Genomic DNA, 17,974 nt, shown 5'->3' on the forward strand with positions numbered 1-17,974 from the left:
TTGTCAAGATACTATGTGATCGAGGAGTTTAAGTTCCTCAATCTTTGTTGTATAATTAGGGTATGCATATTCATTTCATCGTACAAAAAAAAATTATATATATATATATGCTGTAATTTGTTTTTGTTTTGAGATAGGGTCTCACTCTATTGCCCAGGCTAGATTGTGGTGGCGTGATCATGGCTTACTGCAGCCTCAACCTCCAGGACTGAAGCAATCTTCACACCTCAGCCTTCTGAGTAGCTGGGACTACAGGCATGCACCACCATGCTTTGCTATTTTTGTATTTTTATTTTTATTTCTTTTGAGATGGAGTCTTGCTCTGTCACCCCTGAGCTGGAGCGCAGTGGTGCTACCTCATAGCTAGGCTCACTGAACCTCCGCCTCCCAAGTGCAAGCGATTCTCCCACCTTAGCCTCACAAGTAGCTGGGATTACAGGTGCCCGCCACCATGCGCAACTAATTTTTGTATTTTTAGTAGAGACAGAGTTTCGCCATGTTGGCCAGGCTGGTCTTACACTCCTGACCTCAGGTGATCCACCTCGGCCTCCCAAAGTGCTGGGATTACAGGCATGAGCCACCATGCCCGAGCCATAACTCATTTTTTTAATATACTTTAAATTCTGGGGTACATGTGAAGAACATGCAGTTTTGTTACATAGGAATACATGTGCCATGGTGGTTTGCTGCACCCATTAAGCCGTCACTGCATTAGGTATTTCTCCTAATGCTATCCCTCCCCTAGCCCCCAACCCCCTGACAGGCCCCAGTGTGTGGTGTTCCCCTCCCTCTGTCCATGTGCCATAACTAAATTTTTTAACTGAGTTTTTAAAAAATCCTTTCTACTTAAAAAAAAAAAGCACCATAAAACATTTAAGGAACTGTATACAGAAGTATGTCCAAATAACCTTAAATTCTTAAATTTAATATTTGAATCCAAATGCAGCACATATTTAGCAACTCATTTGCTTTCCAACAAAGTAAAATTTAAAGGAAAAAAGTACATATTTTATCTTCCCAAATATAAGTGATATGCAGTTATTAGTGAATCATCTTGAAGCAGTTATTACTGAATCATCTTGAATTTCTAGTACTTAACAAGGTATATATTTAATAACTGTGAAAGTTAGGCATCTCTTTCTACAATAAATGAGTTTTGTTTTGGGGACTGCTTTTGAAGCAATTCCATTACATATTTCTTTTTTTTTTTTTTTTTTTTTCTGGAGACGGAGTCTCGCTCTGTCGCCCAGGCTGGAGTGCAGTGGCCGGATCTCGGCTCACTGCAAGCTCCGTCTCCCGGGTTCACGCCATTCTCCTGCCTCAGCCTTCCCGAGTAGCTGGGACTACAGGCGCCCGCCACCTCGCCCGGCTAGTTTTTTGTATTTTTTAGTAGAGACGGGGTTTCACTGTGTTAGCCAGGATGGTCTCGATCTCCTGACCTTGTGATCCGCCCGTCTCGGCCTCCCAAAGTGCTGGGATTACAGGCTTGAGCCACTGCGCCCGGCCCCATTACATATTTCTTAGATTAATGTTTAATACCATTACTACTTCTTCCAACAGATAGAGTGAGGAGGCTTAATTTACTAAGGAAGCCACTAGAAAACAGACTAAGAATCAAACTTCTAGATGAAGTCCAATGGAAACTCCTCATTTTTAGTCCCCTAATTAGTCACTGGCAACTGAAGTTAACATTTTTCTTTTAATTCTTGCAATTTCACTTTCTTCCCCTAAAATGCCACTGGAAAAAAAAAATAAGCTAAGATAGTTGGGAAGTGTTTGCCCAAGGAACCTAAACCAACAGACATTGACAAAGGAATATAGAAAACCTATGAACTGAAAAGTGGAAAAGGCAGAAAGTAAAAGCTGACCTCTACATGGGCCACACACTGCCCCATCTGTGTTGTCACATTTGGCCAACACGTTCTGTGTATGTCCTTATGCAGCATCCAGATTTTCAGAAAAAGCCAGAGACTTGCGTACTTCAAGAGGCATAAAAATATATTTCAAATTAGTCCTTTTCATTATAAAAATGTTAGCTGAAAAAGGAAGTTTCCATAACTAAATTTTTGTTGTTGTTTGGGACAGAAACTCACTCTGTCGCCCAGGCTGGAGTGCAATGGCATGATCTCGGCTCACTGTAACCTCTGTTAATTCCTATGGAATTAATAAATGAAAATATATCTTGCCCCTGTGTATATCTAATTTGATCTTGCAGGCCAATTTCAATCATATTCCAGAAGAAATAGACTTTTAAAAGACATTACAATTTCTTAAATGTGTATTTGTAAAGTGAGGATTACTCAGCTGAAAAGTTCTAATTTTGAGAACCACCTATTTTTGAAAACCAAGAATGTAGCAATTAGGGTTATAGTAGGAATTTTAATATGCAAAACTTCCCTTAGGAACCCTGGGGCATAAGAGTCCCTGCAAGAACTAATGATGGAAACTTTAGGGCTGATAGTCCAGCAAAAGAGACTGTAGATCTGTCTTAGGAAGAAAAAGAACAAGGCTGGAGAAAGCAGGAAGGTGAATTTGTTTGGGATTTTGGTTTAGGGTCAGAGGAACAGCTGTGGGAAGCTGAGAGATGATCTGAATGAATATTCATACCCTACTTATAAAAGTAGATGACTCATGTAGTCCTCATGAAGGCAGTCAGATTGCTCAGTGGGGCTACTAATTATAAAAACTCCTAGACCATTTAAGGTTGGCTCCCAGAGCTATGAGCACTAGGAAAGCAAAACTTTCAGCACTTGGAAGTAGTAATAAATGATGGTAGGAAGAGTCACAAGAGAGAAGTCAAGTGGTGTAGCTTTTTTGAAAACATCCATAAGGAACCATAGGAGCCAGCACCCAGCACACACACAAAACACCTGTAGAACCTAGAGGAGCCTTCTGGCAAGATTCCAGAAACTAGCAACAGTAATGAATAAAATCAATAAAACATCATGTGCCTATTCTACATATTTCCTCATAGCAAAACATGACAACAAAAATCTTTTACATCTTTCAGGAGGCACTAGAATTGTCGGCATCGATTCCTCAAATTATGCCTGAGTGTTCTCAAATGAAAATGTCAGTGTTACTACAACTGTAAGCTTAGAAAACTTCCTATTTTTGATGATAATGTCAGGATTTAGAAGTCAGGAGTATCCTTTACATAGTCAGGAGCATCATTTACACAATCTCTATGTAAACAAATCTTCCTCAAATCATCTATTTTGAGCATGCCATCTCTTTCCTGTTGGAAACCTCACAGATATACTGACCCCATGCCCCAACCTCTTCTCCAGTGGTTTCTCATTGCTCCTAAGATATAAGGCCGAAATCCTTTAACGTGGCTACCAAGTGCCTTCATGGTGTAGCCCTACCTACTTCTCAAGACTGCTTTTTGACAAGCTTGCTGTATTTGAATGACAGAACAGTTCATTACAAGTCTTTTGCATTATTTTATTTTATTTTTAGAGATTCAGTCTCACTCCATCGTCCAGGCTGGAGATCAGTGGTGTGATCTTGCTAACAGCAACCTCTGCCTCTCGGGTTCAAGCAGTTCTCCTGCCTCAGCCTCCCGAGTAGCTGGGACTATAGCTGGGACTATAGGCTAAATGCCCAGCTAATTTTTTTGTATTTTTCGTAGAGATGGGGTTTCACCATGTTGGCCAGGCTGGTCTCGAACTCCTGACCTCAAGAGATCCACTTGTCTTGGCCTCCCAAAGTGTTGGGATTACAGTCATGAGCCACCACACCTGGCCTTTTGCATTATTTTAAACTTTACATTTTAAAATAATTTAAAAATAATTTCAGACTTAGAATAAAAGATAACAAAAGTGATACAAAGAGTTCCCATATATCCTTTACTCAGCTTCTCCAAATGTTAACTATTTTAACCACATTATAATTATAAACACCAGGAAATTAAATTTGATACAGTACTGTTATCTAATCTAAAAACCTTATTTATATTGTATTAATTGTGCCACTAGTTGGGTTCTTTTTTTCCTTTTGAAACAAGATCCCACATTGCATTAATTTGTCATGTCTTCTTAGTTTCCTTTAATTTGGGATGGTTCCTCCATTCTTCTTTAACATTCATGACTTTGACACTTGAAGAGCACTGGAGAGTTATTTAGAATGAACCTTAACTTGAACTTTTCTGAATTTTCTTTGTGACTAAATTCTGATAATGCGTTTTTGGAAAGAATACCACAGACATGATGCAGTGCTCTTCTCCACCTCAGTGCATCCTATCAGGAAACACATAATGTCAATTTGTCTTGTTACTTGTGATGTTAACTTTCGTCACTTGACTAAGGTGATGTCTACCAGGTTCCTTCACGGTAAGGTTAGTATTTTTCCCTTTGAAAAACAGAATATTTTGCTGAGTGTCTTGTAGCAAGATAACCCTAGAAATATATAAATATTCTGTTTTTCATCATATTTTACCCATTAGCTGTATCATCCATTGATGCTTCTTGCTTGGAACTATTATGCCTTTGGTGTTTGTCTCTTTCTACACTTATTAATGGAATTCTTCTGAAAGGAAGAGCTGTCCCTTTTCCTCCATTTATTTATTTATTTATTTATTTATTTATTTATTTATTTACATCCATATAGACTCATAGATATTTATTATTGATGGGTTATTATCATTCATTACCATTTCATGAAATGATTATTCATTATTACTTTTTTCAACTTGTCCCAGATTTGGCCATTGGAACTGCTCCTGTGTCCTTTCATGTCCCCATAAGTTTTTTTTTTTTTTTGGAGACAGAGTCCCACTCTGTCGCCCAAACTGGAGTGCAGTGGCACGATCTCGGCTCACTGCAACCTCCGCCTCCCGGGTTCAAGTGATTTTCCTGCCTCAGCCTCCCGAGCAGCTGGGATTTTTTTTTATTTTTATTTTTAGTAGAGCCAGGGTTTCGCCATGTTGGCCATCTGTCACCCAGGCTGGAGTGCAACGGCGTGATCTCAGCTCACTGCAGCCTCCGCTTCCCAGGTTCAAGCTATTCTCCTGCCTCAGCCTCCCGACTAGCTGGGATTACAGGTGCCTGCCACCATGCCCTGCTAATTTTCGTTGTTTTTTTTTTTTTTTTTTTTTTTTTCAGTAGAGACAGGGTTTTGCCATGTTGGCCAGTCTGGTCTCGAACTCTTGACCTCAAGTGATCTGCCCACCTTGGCCTCCCAAAGTGCTAGGATTATAGGCGTGAGCCACCATGCCTGGCCTAATTTTTTGAACACCGCATTTTTTCTGGCACCATAAGATGCTCCGGGTTCAACTTGTATTTTTCCTGAACTAGCCCTGGAAATCGAGGGACTCCAATACCTTTAATTAGAGAATGGTATTTAGAAACCAAGATCTGAGCACTAAGGACTCTTGAAACTACGGAGGTGTCATTGTTTCCAGGTTCAGCAGATAGCTAGGAAATATGTGAATGCATACAAATATACATATCTCTATTTCTGTATCTGTGGGTGTGTTGTTTGTGTGTATACAATAATGAATTCATACTGATACCTCTGATTACAATCCAAAATCACAGGGTTTATTCAACGTTCCTCTTTTTTTTTTTTTTTTTTTTGAGACGGAGTCTCGCTCTATCCCCCAGGCTGGAGTGAAGTGGCCGGATCTCAGCTCACTGCAAGCTCCACCTCCCGGGTTCCCGCCATTCTCCTGCCTCAGCCTCCCGAGTAGCTGGGACTACAGGCGCCCGCCACCTCGCCCGGCTAGTTTTTTGTATTTTTTAGTAGAGACGGGGTTTCACCGTGTTAGCCAGGATGGTCTCGATCTCCTGACCTTGTGATCCGCCCGTCTCGGCCTCCCAAAGTGCTGGGATTACAGGCTTGAGCCACCGCGCCCGGCCCCAACGTTCCTCTTTATTTGTAACCCTTGCTCGGACAATGAGAAACCTAGCTCTCATTATTCACATATATTCAGTTATTTACCCAATTCCAGAATGCTTAGTTTCACAATTGCTAACCCATACCACTGCGAGTTAGTTCTTTTCCTTCTCATCTATGTCAGCATGTTATTCATTTGTAACACAGGTGGGTTCTTATGGTATGTGTGTGTGTGTGTGTGTGTGTGTGTGTGTGTGTGTGTGTGTATCTGTATCTATCTATATTTTTAGAGACAGGTCTTACTCCAGGCCAGCGTGCAGTAGCCCATGCATTGCTCACTGCAGCCTCAAACTCCTGAGCTCAAATGATCCTTCCACCTCAGCTTCTTGAGTAGCTAGTACTACAGGTGCATGCCGCCATACCTGGCTAATTTTTTTGAGACTGAGTCTCACTTTGTTGCCCAGGCTGGAGTACAGTGGTGCAATCTCGGCTCACTGCAACTTCCACCTACTGGATTCAAGCGACTCTCATGCCTCGGCCTCCTGAGTAGCTGGGATTACAGGCGCACATTACCAGACCCAGCTAATTTTTGTATTTTTAGTAGAGATGGGGTTTCACCATGTTGGCCAGGCTGGTCTCGAACTCCTGACCTCAAGTCATCCACCTGTCCCAGCCTCCCAAAGTGCTGGGATTACAGGCGTGAGCCACCGCGCCCAACCTACCTGGCTAATTTTTTTTTTTTTGAGATGGAGTCTCGCTCTGTCGCCCAGGCTGGAGTGCAGTGGCATTATCTCGGCTCACTGCAAGCTCTGCCTCCCGGGTTTACGCCATTCTCCTGCCTCAGCCTCCCGAGTAGCTGGGATTACAGGCACCCACCACCACACCCAGCTAATTTTTTTGTATTTTTAGTAGAGATGGGGTTTCACGGTGTTAGCCAGTATGGTCTCGATCTCCTGACCTCGTGATCCGCCTACCTCGGCCTCCCAAAGTGCTGGAATTACAGGCGTGAGCCACTGCACCTGGCCCTACCTGACTAATTTTTAAAAATCATTTATAGAGACAGGGTCTCACTATGTTGGCCAAGCTGATCTTGAACTTCTGACCTCAAGTGATTCTTCTGGCTTCGCTTCACAAAGCATTAATATTACAGGGGTGAGCCACTGCATCTGGCCTGTTATTTCATTTTGGGTCCATCTTTGCCCACATCTTGGCTAATTTAAATTATTTGCTTTGGAAATACATGCCACTGACATAGTACTGAAAGTCAAAACTATACAATAGTTATACTCAGAGACATATCACTCCCCCATATCCCTTCTACTCTGTTTCCATCTGCCCCATTCTTTCCATCCATTCCTGCTTATTCGTTGTAAGTGACCAGTCTCATTATTTTTCTGGTTTTGTGGGTTTTGCAGAAATGAACAGACATGTATATTATTTCACCTCTTGCTTACATGAAAAGTGGCGAACTATTGGTGGTGCTTTGCACTTTGTCCCAGGCCTCATGTTGTTACGTTGTTATGGGAACTGTTGCTCAGTTCTCCCTCCGCTGTCAGGAACATTTAAACTCTCTCACCACTAGCCACCCACCCCTTCACTTAGTTCATTCTACTTCTCCTTCTGACCTCAGCCCAAGCATCACCTCTCGTGGGGACATTTCTCTGACTTCCCTGACTAGGGAAATACCCTTTTAATATTATACTTTATCTCCTTTCTTGTAGCACTTATCACAATTGCAGGCTTAGGTTTATTCATGTGAATATTTGATTCAAATTTGTCTCATATAAGTACCGTGCAGTCTGGGTCCACTGTTCTGCTGTGTTCACGATTGCATCCCCTGACCCAATTTAGTGCCTGGTACATGATATGTGTTTATCGAATAAAAAAATGAATGAATGAAGTGTTGGTAATATATTCCAACAAAGTTCTAATAAAGTCAATAATCTGGATATCTGACAGGTTACTACTATAGGCTTTTTAAAAAATTTTTTTATTTTTTTTATTTTTGGAGACGAAGTCTTGCTCTGTCACCCAGGCTAACCTCCACCTCCCAGGTTCAAGCTATTCTCCTGCCTTGGCCTCCTGAGTATCTTGGATTACGGGCATGTGCCACCATGCCCAGCTAACTTTTATATTTTTAATAGAGATGGGGTTTCACCATGTTGGCCAGGCTGGTCTTGAACTCCTGAACCTCAGGTGATCCACCCGCCTCGGCCTCCCAAAGTGCTGGGATTATAGGCATGAGCCACCACGCCCAGCTGATTTTTCGTTAATAGGTTCAAAACTTACGCTTTCTTCACTTTGGGACTACCACCTTCAGAGAAGGCCAAACAAATAAATTTTCTTGAGGTTTTGAAAAGTATTTAATCTGCCTGTTTTAATTCTCAATTTCCCCTTATCTTTTCCTAAAAATATGGTCTATTTTCATCTTTCTAAATATTAACGCATGCCATCCCCAATGCCTGGAGAGTCTCCTTTTTGTTTTCCACTAACTGCTCCTCAGTGACCCTCTTAGCCACCTGTGAACAGACATAGCCAAGTCTGATGGATGTTTCCTAAACCTCTCCCCTTCTGTAGCAAAATAACTGTATTTTAGCTACATTTCTCAACCTTCTTTGCAGCTAGACGTGGCCATGCCTTTTAGTTATGACCAATGAAGTGTAAATAGAAATAATACGTATAACTTTCAAGAAGTGTCCTTAAAGCAAAAGTATGCCCTTTGCTGTCCCTTTCCTCCTTCCTGCTGGCTGAAAAGAGGACATGTTGGCTTAAACTGGAGCAGTCATCTCAGACTTTCAGTTGGAGAAACAAGATTGAGAAGCCTGAGATGTGAAGTACTATGTTAGCCTTAGGTTGTTTACTTCCATACTTGAGAGAAGAGAGAGAGAAACACAGAGAGTCAGAGAGAATCAACATGTTTGAGCTACCGATGTTTGGGTTTTCTGTCACTCACAGCCAAATCAAATCATAATTTATTGTAGCTTGCTTTACCATAACATCCAGACCTAGAGCCAAATTACCACTTAGAGAGCAGGGATAAATAACCCAAACAAACCACACGTCTGTTGATTGGAGGATCCCACACAAAGGAAAGAAATGATTTAGGAATCCTTATAAGAATGACCACTTTAGGTCTAGGGGACCATGATGATATAAGGATGAAGACAATTGAAAGGCAATGGCAGGTGTCCATGTCTTTATTCACTCAGCACCCTTCTCTCTCTTGTCCATTGAGTGAGTAGCTAACCTGCTTCCAGGCTCAGCCCAAATATCACCGCCATGAACCCATTCCTGACCAGCTTTCTTACTCAGGTAGAACTGATTATTCACATCTTAGAGCCACCCTTTTCCATCCTCCACCTGCCCCTCTCTGTGATCCTATAGTTATTCTATCAAGTGTTTATAACATCTTAGTACCCTTAATTCTCTATTAGGAAGCTCTTTGTGAGTAGGAACTGCATGTCTTATCTCTGTATTTCTAGTGTAATTTCTGGCAATACAGCCACTATTAAATAATAGTTGAAATGAATAAATGCTTATTTTATGAAATCCAGCCAACAAACATATATACTTATAAAATGAGATCATTTTTTACACATGGTGTAGGAACACAATCTCTGAGCCCTTGGTGATTTCTGTCAACTTTTAGATATTCTTCTTCCCTTTAAGCCCCTGTCTCTACTCTTTTTTAACTGACCTATTCGGTCTCTCAAATGGAAAACTAAAAGCACTCGCATTGCCTACAACGTAATAATTGATTCAGGCAATGGTCATCAATGAAAGCTGTCAATCTAAAATAGGCAACAGAGAGACTGACTCTCCAAAATAAAGAATTTACTTGGGAATAGGAAGAAATTGCCATTCAGAATGCAATTCACCATAGGCACATACAAAGAGGCTGGGGCAAGGGGATGCTTTTAAATGAAAAAAAAAAAAAGGAAACATCCATGTAAGCAGCTTTGAAACAAATCCATTGGCTACAGAGGCTTGTTGCAAGAGTTGGCACTGGTGTATTACTGGAGACAGCCATTGTTAGGCGAGTATCCTTTGCAAGTGGCTTATCTGGAATAGTGTGGGTTTGAGGAATTTCTTGCAATAATTTCTATTACAGATATAGATGTGTGAGGGCTCCTTCTTCATAGTTTCTCAGCTGCATTTTGAAAGAATATGACTTAAGTGAATCAATTTTGATACTGATAACTTCCACAAAGCTAAAACCATTGATATAAAAGTTGAGAGGAACAGGATGTTTATTGGATGTCAAAGTATCACCCAACAGATTACTTACTGATTTCAAATGAATAAGTGTTCTTTTACAATGGAAAGATTAAATTTAGCATCACTCATAGTGGGACTGCCTTACATTATGTCCTCCTGATATGATGCAAGATGAAGTCTATATCTATGGTGTGTCCTTGCTAAGAAAAAATTTAAATCTAATTATGCTTCTAGGCTTAAGTTTCCAGAAATATAGGGCAAAGGAAAACACGTTGAAAGAAATTATAAGGGGAAAGCTAGACAAATCTAAAATGTGAGGCATTCTACAAGTTAACAGGCCTAAACTGGGATGTAGGTTAAAAGTGACCAAATGCAATGCAAGATTTGGATTCTAGACAGAAAAAACAATGGCAACAACCAAACAACTAGAAAATATGTTTGAGGCAATTAGAAAAATTTGAATATGGTTTGAATATGTACTGGACATGAGATAGCATTATGGAATTATATATTTCCTGGTGTGTGATAATATTATGTTTGTGAAAGAAAATGTCCTTGTTCTAAGGAATTGCATGCTGAAAAGTAAAATACCTGCAACTTATGTTCAAAGGGTTAAGAAAATGAAAACAGGCCACGTTGTTAGAACATGATAAGGGGCAAATGGGAATAGTCAGATAAAGAGAGACAAATGAGGTACTTTTCAGAACTTTAAGTTTCTGAGAGTGTGTGTGTCCCTGCCTATGTAGAAACAGAGAGGAAGTAAATGTAGCAGAAGACTAACAGTTGATGAGTCTAGACGAGGGTACACAGGCTACTATTCCTTCAACTTTTCTATTAATCTGAAAATTTTCAAAATCCAAAGTTAGCAGAAAACATTAGTGAAATTATGATTTTGAGCTGGCCAAGAAAAGAAGGCCTACATTGATTATTATCTCTGTCTCATATTGCATTTTAAAAAGAATTCATGGTTGGCCGGGCGCGGTCGCTCATGCCTATAATACCAGTACTTTGGGAGGCTGAGGCGGGCGGATCACCTGAGGTCAGGAGTTGGAGAGCAGCCTGGCCAACATGGTGAAACTCCGTCTCTACCAAAAATACAAAAATTAGCCTGGCATGGTGGTGATGTGCCTGTAATCCCAGCTAATCGGGAGGCCGAAGCTAGAGAATCACTCGAACCCTGGAGGCAGAGGTTGCAGTTAGTGGAGATTATGCCATTGCACTCCAGCCTGGGCAACAAGAGTGAAACTCTGTCTCAAACAAACAAACAATTCATGGTTACTTTTGGCTACTTACTGTAATCCTTTGGATTTATGAAGTGCCAAATCTTGTGCTAAATGCTATGCATGTGCAATCTCACTTAATCCTCACAATAACCCCATGAGGTAGAAACTATTGTTAGCTACATTTCTCAGAAATGTTGAGTGACATTGACATGTTCAGCATCACACAGCTAGGAAGACAGAGCCAGGATCTGAAGCCAGGCAGTCTGATTCCTGAGCCTGTGCACTTCACCACTTTTATACTTGTATCTAGTGTCCATGCCATCATATAGTCATAGCGGTAGCATAGCCATGCCCAGCTGGATTATTTTAATCACATATTTGAATTGTCTGTATGCAAGGCAGTATCTCCAAAAATATTGAAATCAGACAGAACATCAGCAAGCCTAGAGTCTGGGCTCTTGCCTCAGTTCTCTTAAAGATTAATTCCCCTTCTATGATTAAAACAACTATGAGCTACTAATTGCAACTTAATAAAAATGCTTTAAATACCCTGCATAAAATTACATCCTTATTCTCTGTATTATAATTGGATGTTTTACTATTATATTAGTGATAAATTGAAGAAAAGCATCAAGTTAAAACATAATACATCGAAAGTATCTTAGTCAAAATTTTGGACACTGTTTGAAATAGCCCTTCGATGTGTCCTAGGGACACCCAAGAGAGCTTCTGTGCTACTACTGGCCTTGAATAGATATAACATTGAGAAGCATCAAGTTTTAGAGACTGTTCAGTAACCAGGCACAAGCTCAAGTCATGCTTACTGGGAATATTTTTTAAACCTGTACTGCTGAGGTCCCCACAATTCCATTTAACATATTTACATTATTATAGGCTACAGAAGGAGGTCTGAACATCTAAGAAAATGTCAATGTAGAAATAAAGATGGAAGCAAGACCAGATAAAAGAGTTAGTATAGCCAACACATAATTGTTTTGATTAACTTATGTTAATTAACTTACAATGTGACTCTATTAGAAGGGAGATTCTTACTTGACAATTACTAATGAGATGCAAATGACATACAAACTTTTTCTGTATCAAAAAACCTGACACTGACCGTTTGCATGAAAATTAAGTAAAAAAAAATGGATTGTGAGTTCAATAAACCTCTTGTATCTGAGCAAAAAAGTGATGCAGCACATATAAAGAACCATTGTCTAGGAGATAAAAGGCACCAATTGGACCCAAAGAAAAAAAATATGTTCTCAAGATGATGTGGTGGCAGAGCTAAGAATGGGAGTAGACAGTTTCAAGGTAAATATGGACACGAGATGTTCCCACTTCAGCTAGATCTGAAACCTTGTTTCTCATTGAGGAACAGAACCAAATGGATATAGAACTCACTGATATCTCATAAGATCTCCATTCCTTTTTGACTTTAAAACAGGCTTGGTGTTTGTCTCTGTGCTCCTTAGATGACACCTTTTCCTGGGAACAATCAGTTCAAGTGCAGGTCATTGGTGTTCCAGGGAGCCGCTGAGTCCAGATGGTTGTGCCATTCTTATAGCCTGATAAGGATCTCTGCTATCCCTAGTCATTGCCCAACATGTAGGCACCCCATAGTGATTCTTTCCCAGAATCTCTCCTTAAGAGTGTTTCTTGAATTTTTCTTGCCTAATTCTCATTGATTTTCTATACTTTTCTGCTACAACCTCTATAAGGCCCGTTTCATGATGTACCAATTACCCTACCTTCTCAAGTCCTCTTTGTAGTGCTCTTTACTTCCTATCTCAACTGAAACCTGCTCTCCTAGGAGGACATGACTTCACCTGGAGGAACTCCCACATGTTCTATGAACCTCAGAGTTTGGAGATGGGTTTTATGTCCTCTTCACTCACTGCCATTACTTTTGGGTAAAAGCTCATGCTTCTCCAAGTTTCAGGTCTAGCTCTCCCATCCTCTACTCCTCCTCTGTTCCAAACTCCCACTCTGTTCACACCCCTCAATCACAGCATCTTTTTCTTCTACTCTGCCTGAGTCTTCCTGTATTCTTGCATAACTTGTCTGTCTTTGTGGATGGTCTCTGTCCTATCTTGTCAGAAACAGACCCTTATCTCTAGAGGCTTCTACCTTCCTGGTCACAAATGACAAAGACTCTCTTCTTGACCAAATTGTAGTCAGGCTCCACTAAGCCTTCTTCTCAACTAAGCGTCAACATTTGGACTTCTGTGTCTATGTTTGCATTGCCCAATTTTAGAGAGAATGCTGCTAAGTCAGTTTAGCCAGATTTCCCCCATCCTTGATATTTGATCACCTTCAGTGTCTGATCAAATTTCTCATCTCCCAGGTGGCATCTGATCACCTAGGCCTGTCTTCATCAGGAATCTTGTTGGCCAGTTTAGCCTCCTAGCCTTGATGTCTTCTCATAGTAATTCTCCACCCCCTGACATCTGCTCCCCTCTCCCTGCCACCTGGGTGTAAATCCTCACTTTTCCTTGTTGTATTTGGAGTTAAGCTCAATCTTTCTCCCCTATTGCAAAGCCCCATTGCAGTAGTCCCTTGAAAAAGGTTTTCCTTACTGCCTTTAACAAGTATCAGAATAAGTTTTTCTTTTTTTTTCTTTTTTTTTTTTTTTTAAATTTATTTATTATTATTATACTTTAAGTTGTAGGGTACATGTGCATAACGTGCAGGTTTGTTACATATGTATACTTGTGCCATGTTGCTGTGCTGCACCCATCAACTCGTCATTTACATCAGGTATAACTCCCAATGCAATCCCTCCCCCCTCCCCCCTCCCCATGATAGGCCCCGGTGTGTGATGTTCCCCTTCCTGAGTCCGAGTGATCTCATTGTTCAGTTCCCACCTATGAGTGAGAACATGCGGTGTTTGGTTTTCTGTTCTTGTGATAGTTTGCTAAGAATGATGGATTCCAGCTGCATCCAAGTCCCTACAAAGGACTCAAACTCATCCTTTTTTATGGCTGCATAGTATTCCATGGTGTATATGTGCCACATTTTCTTAATCCAATCTGTCACTGATGGACATTTGGGTTGATTCCAAGTCTTTGCTATTGTGAATAGTGCTGCAATAAACATACGTGTGCATGTGTCTTTATAGCAGCATAATTTATAATCCTTTGGGTATATACCCAGTAATGGGATGGCTGGGTCATATGGTACATCTAGTTCTAGATCCTTGAGGAATCGCCATACTGTTTTCCATAATGGTTGAACTAGTTTACAATCCCACCAACAGTGTAAAAGTGTTCCTATTTCTCCACATCCTCTCCAGCACCTGTTGTTTCCTGACTTTTTAATGATTGCCATTCTAACTGGTGTGAGATGGTATCTCATTGTGGTTTTGATTTGCATTTCTCTGATGGCCAGTGATGATGAACATTTTTTCATGTGTCTGTTGGCTGTATGAATGTCTTCTTTTGAGAAATGTCTGTTCATATCCTTTGCCCACTTTTTGATGGGGATAAGTTTTTCTTTAATACACCCCAGCACTTGAGGTCACCCCAGAACATTGAAATAATAGATTTGAGCATCCTATTCAGAGGATAACGCCACTCTAAAACTATAAAAGAAAATCAAGAAGCCATAGGAAAAAAAATGGAAAGAGACTGGGACAGTGGCTCATGGCTGTAATCCCAGCACTTGGGGAGGCTGAGGCAGGCTAAATGCTTGAGCCAGGAGTTCAAGACCAGCCTGGGCAATATGGTGAGACCCCGTCTGCACAAAAAATAAAAAAAAAAAGAAAAATTAGGTGGCCGTGGTGGTGCCCGCCTACAGTGCCAGCTACTTGGGGTGGTTGAGGTGGGAGGATTGTTTGGTAATTCAGAGAATTATCTGAAGTTACCTAAGCCCTGGAGGTTGAGGCTGCAGTGAGCTGTAATCATGCCACTGCATTCCAGCCTGGGTGACAGAGCAGTCTTGTCTCAAAAATAACAAATATGTAAAATAAAAAGAAAAAATGGAAAGATAACAAGCTGGGGAAAATATTTTCATCACTCTAATTTACAGACCAAGAGTTATTTTTCTCTATTAAGAGCTCATATAAATAAAGAAATAATAAATAAATAAATAATGCCAAGTGAAAAAATGAATGGTTCAGGACCAGGTGTGCACTTATAATTTCAGCTACTCAGGAGACTGAGGTGGAGGGATCACTTGAGGAGTTCGAGTCCAGCCTGGGCAACATAGTGAGGCTTGACTCTTAAGACAAAACAAATGAACAGTTCACAAAAAAATAGAAATACATCTTTCCAAAAAATGCATTCAACCATACATGTAATCAGAGAAGCACAAATTGAAAAATACAAGGAGACACTGCTTTTTCAAATTAGGAAGGATCAAAACATTTAAGAATATCATGTACAGGCCGGGCACGGTGGCTCACGCTTGTAATCCCAGCACTTTGGGAGGTCGAGACGGGCAGATCACGAGGTCAGGAGTTCGAGACCAGCCTGGTCAACGCAGTGAAACCCCATCTCTACCAAAAATACAAAAATTAGCTGGGCGTGGTGGCAGGCGCCTGTAATCCCAGTTACTTGGGAGGCTGAGGCAGAAGAATCGCTTGAACTCGGGAGGCGGAGGTTGCAGTGAGCCGAGATCTCCCCACCGCACTGCAGCCTGGGTGACAGAGCTAGACTCTGTCTCAAAAAAAAAAAAAAAAAGGAGTTCTCCTGTGCCAGGTGGGTAGTTTGGTATGAGATGTCCTCTCCACAAATCAGGCCAAGAAAGTAGACATTTACAACAAAATTCAGATAAATATTATCAATTAAATCGTCTACATTTGAATAACATAGAGATATTTTAATGCAATAGCATAGTAAATTTTACTATGTAAAAACCAGCAATAGTGCCACATCACATCCATTTGTTACCATAGGAGCAAGGTTTTAAATCTCTTAAACTCGATTTTAAAACATCAAGTATAATATTATTCTGATAAAATATGTTTAGGATAAATTTGTAAATTATTTTGTTCATTTGTTTATGCTGTTTGTTTTGGTGCCTGAAAAATGCTCCATGATGTTATTAATCACGCAGGTAGTGAAGCAGAGACATGATAAATTGCCTATTCTCTGTCTTCTCTCTTATCTCCTATCTCCTCCCCTTACATCTCTCCTTCCCCATGACTTCCTCCCTCAGCTCCTACCACTGGCATCAGGTCAGTCTCGCAGAAGGGATACACATTACTACTCTCTGTTCTAATTGTTCTCCTAGAGTCTTGATTTATTTTCTTCCTATTTCTCATTCTACTACTGCCCCAAACTTATCTGCAATGTATGATGTTCAAACTAATAAAAGGTGGTGACTTGATTGGGTTGATTAGAAACCATCCAACATGGAGTACACCTGGTGGGCAGAGTTCTTGATCTTCCTCATAAGCCAGTGGTATAGACAATTGTTACACAAACTGTGGTCGGTATCACCTGGAAGCTTGTTAGAAATGCAGACTCTCAGGCCCCACCCCAGAACTACTGAGTCAGATTTTGCATTTTAACAGTATCCTCATATACACGGTAATGTTTGAGAGGCCCATACTCAAAACATCCTAAACTTTTCTCATGACCCACCTTCTCAGTTGCTTCTGACCTAATTGTCTCTTGTTTGATCATTATGACAGAGCCCCAGGTGACACATATGTACTTTAAGGTTTGGGAAACACTGATTTAGTTGTCCTTACCCAATTGTCTTGGCGAGGCTGTAGACCCACATGACATAGGGCATGCCGATATCCGCGTAATACGTTATCTGAAGCTACCTTTTTCAGGTGACAGTATAACCTGCAGGCATTTAACACTTTGTAGTCATTCAGTTGAGACAGTTCAAAACTGAGCCTAGACTAATAGTGTAAAGCAAGAATACCATGGACAGCAGCACTCCAGCACTCACTGTTCTTGGTGTGAGACCCTTGTAGGTCAAAACCTTGTCCAACCTGGCGGTCCAGGATGACTTTGAATGTGGCCCAACACAAATTTGTAAACTTTATTAAAACATTATGAATTTTTTTGTGATTTTTTAAAAAGCTCATCAGCTGTCCTTGGTGTATTTTAGGTGTGGCCCAAGACAGTTCTTCCAATGTGGCCAGGGAAGCCAAAAGATTGGACACCCCTGATGGAGGTGGTGGAGCACCCACAGGGCCGCTGGTGTGAGACATGCTTGGATCCATCATCACCTCGCTCTGGAAATTGAACTTGTTAATTGTCCCCTCTGGGCCTTAGTTTCTTTCAGTTGTAAAATTGAAATGACAATACTTACCTAACATAGCTTGTTACTGGAAAAAAAATCACTATACAACACAAATAGGTGTTCAATCAATATTAGTTTCTTATTTTTTCTTGTCTTATAACACCTCAATTAAAGTTAGTTAGAAAAAGTCCTTGGAAAAGAAAAGTAAGTTGCCTCTAGTTTGGAGCTAATGTCCATGCGTACGGCACCAAAGCTGTCAAAATTAGTGGTGGTGGTGGTAGAAAGGGTGGAGTAGAGATGCCCAGCCTAGTGCTCAGAGTCTTCGAATTTTTTTCACTAACTATAGGAGCCTGAGGAGGAGAGCTGGGGTGCAGACATGCTCAGCTCCTGCACCTTCAGCCTCAGCGGGCAGGCCGTGCATAGCTACTGTGGCTTCAGCCTGTGACCTGGCTCTACAATGGGGATTCTGAGGAGGCACTCTTTGAAGA

Source organism: Macaca mulatta, chromosome 4 (genome assembly GCF_049350105.2).
Source record: "Macaca mulatta isolate MMU2019108-1 chromosome 4, T2T-MMU8v2.0, whole genome shotgun sequence".
NCBI lineage: Eukaryota > Metazoa > Chordata > Mammalia > Primates > Cercopithecidae > Macaca > Macaca mulatta.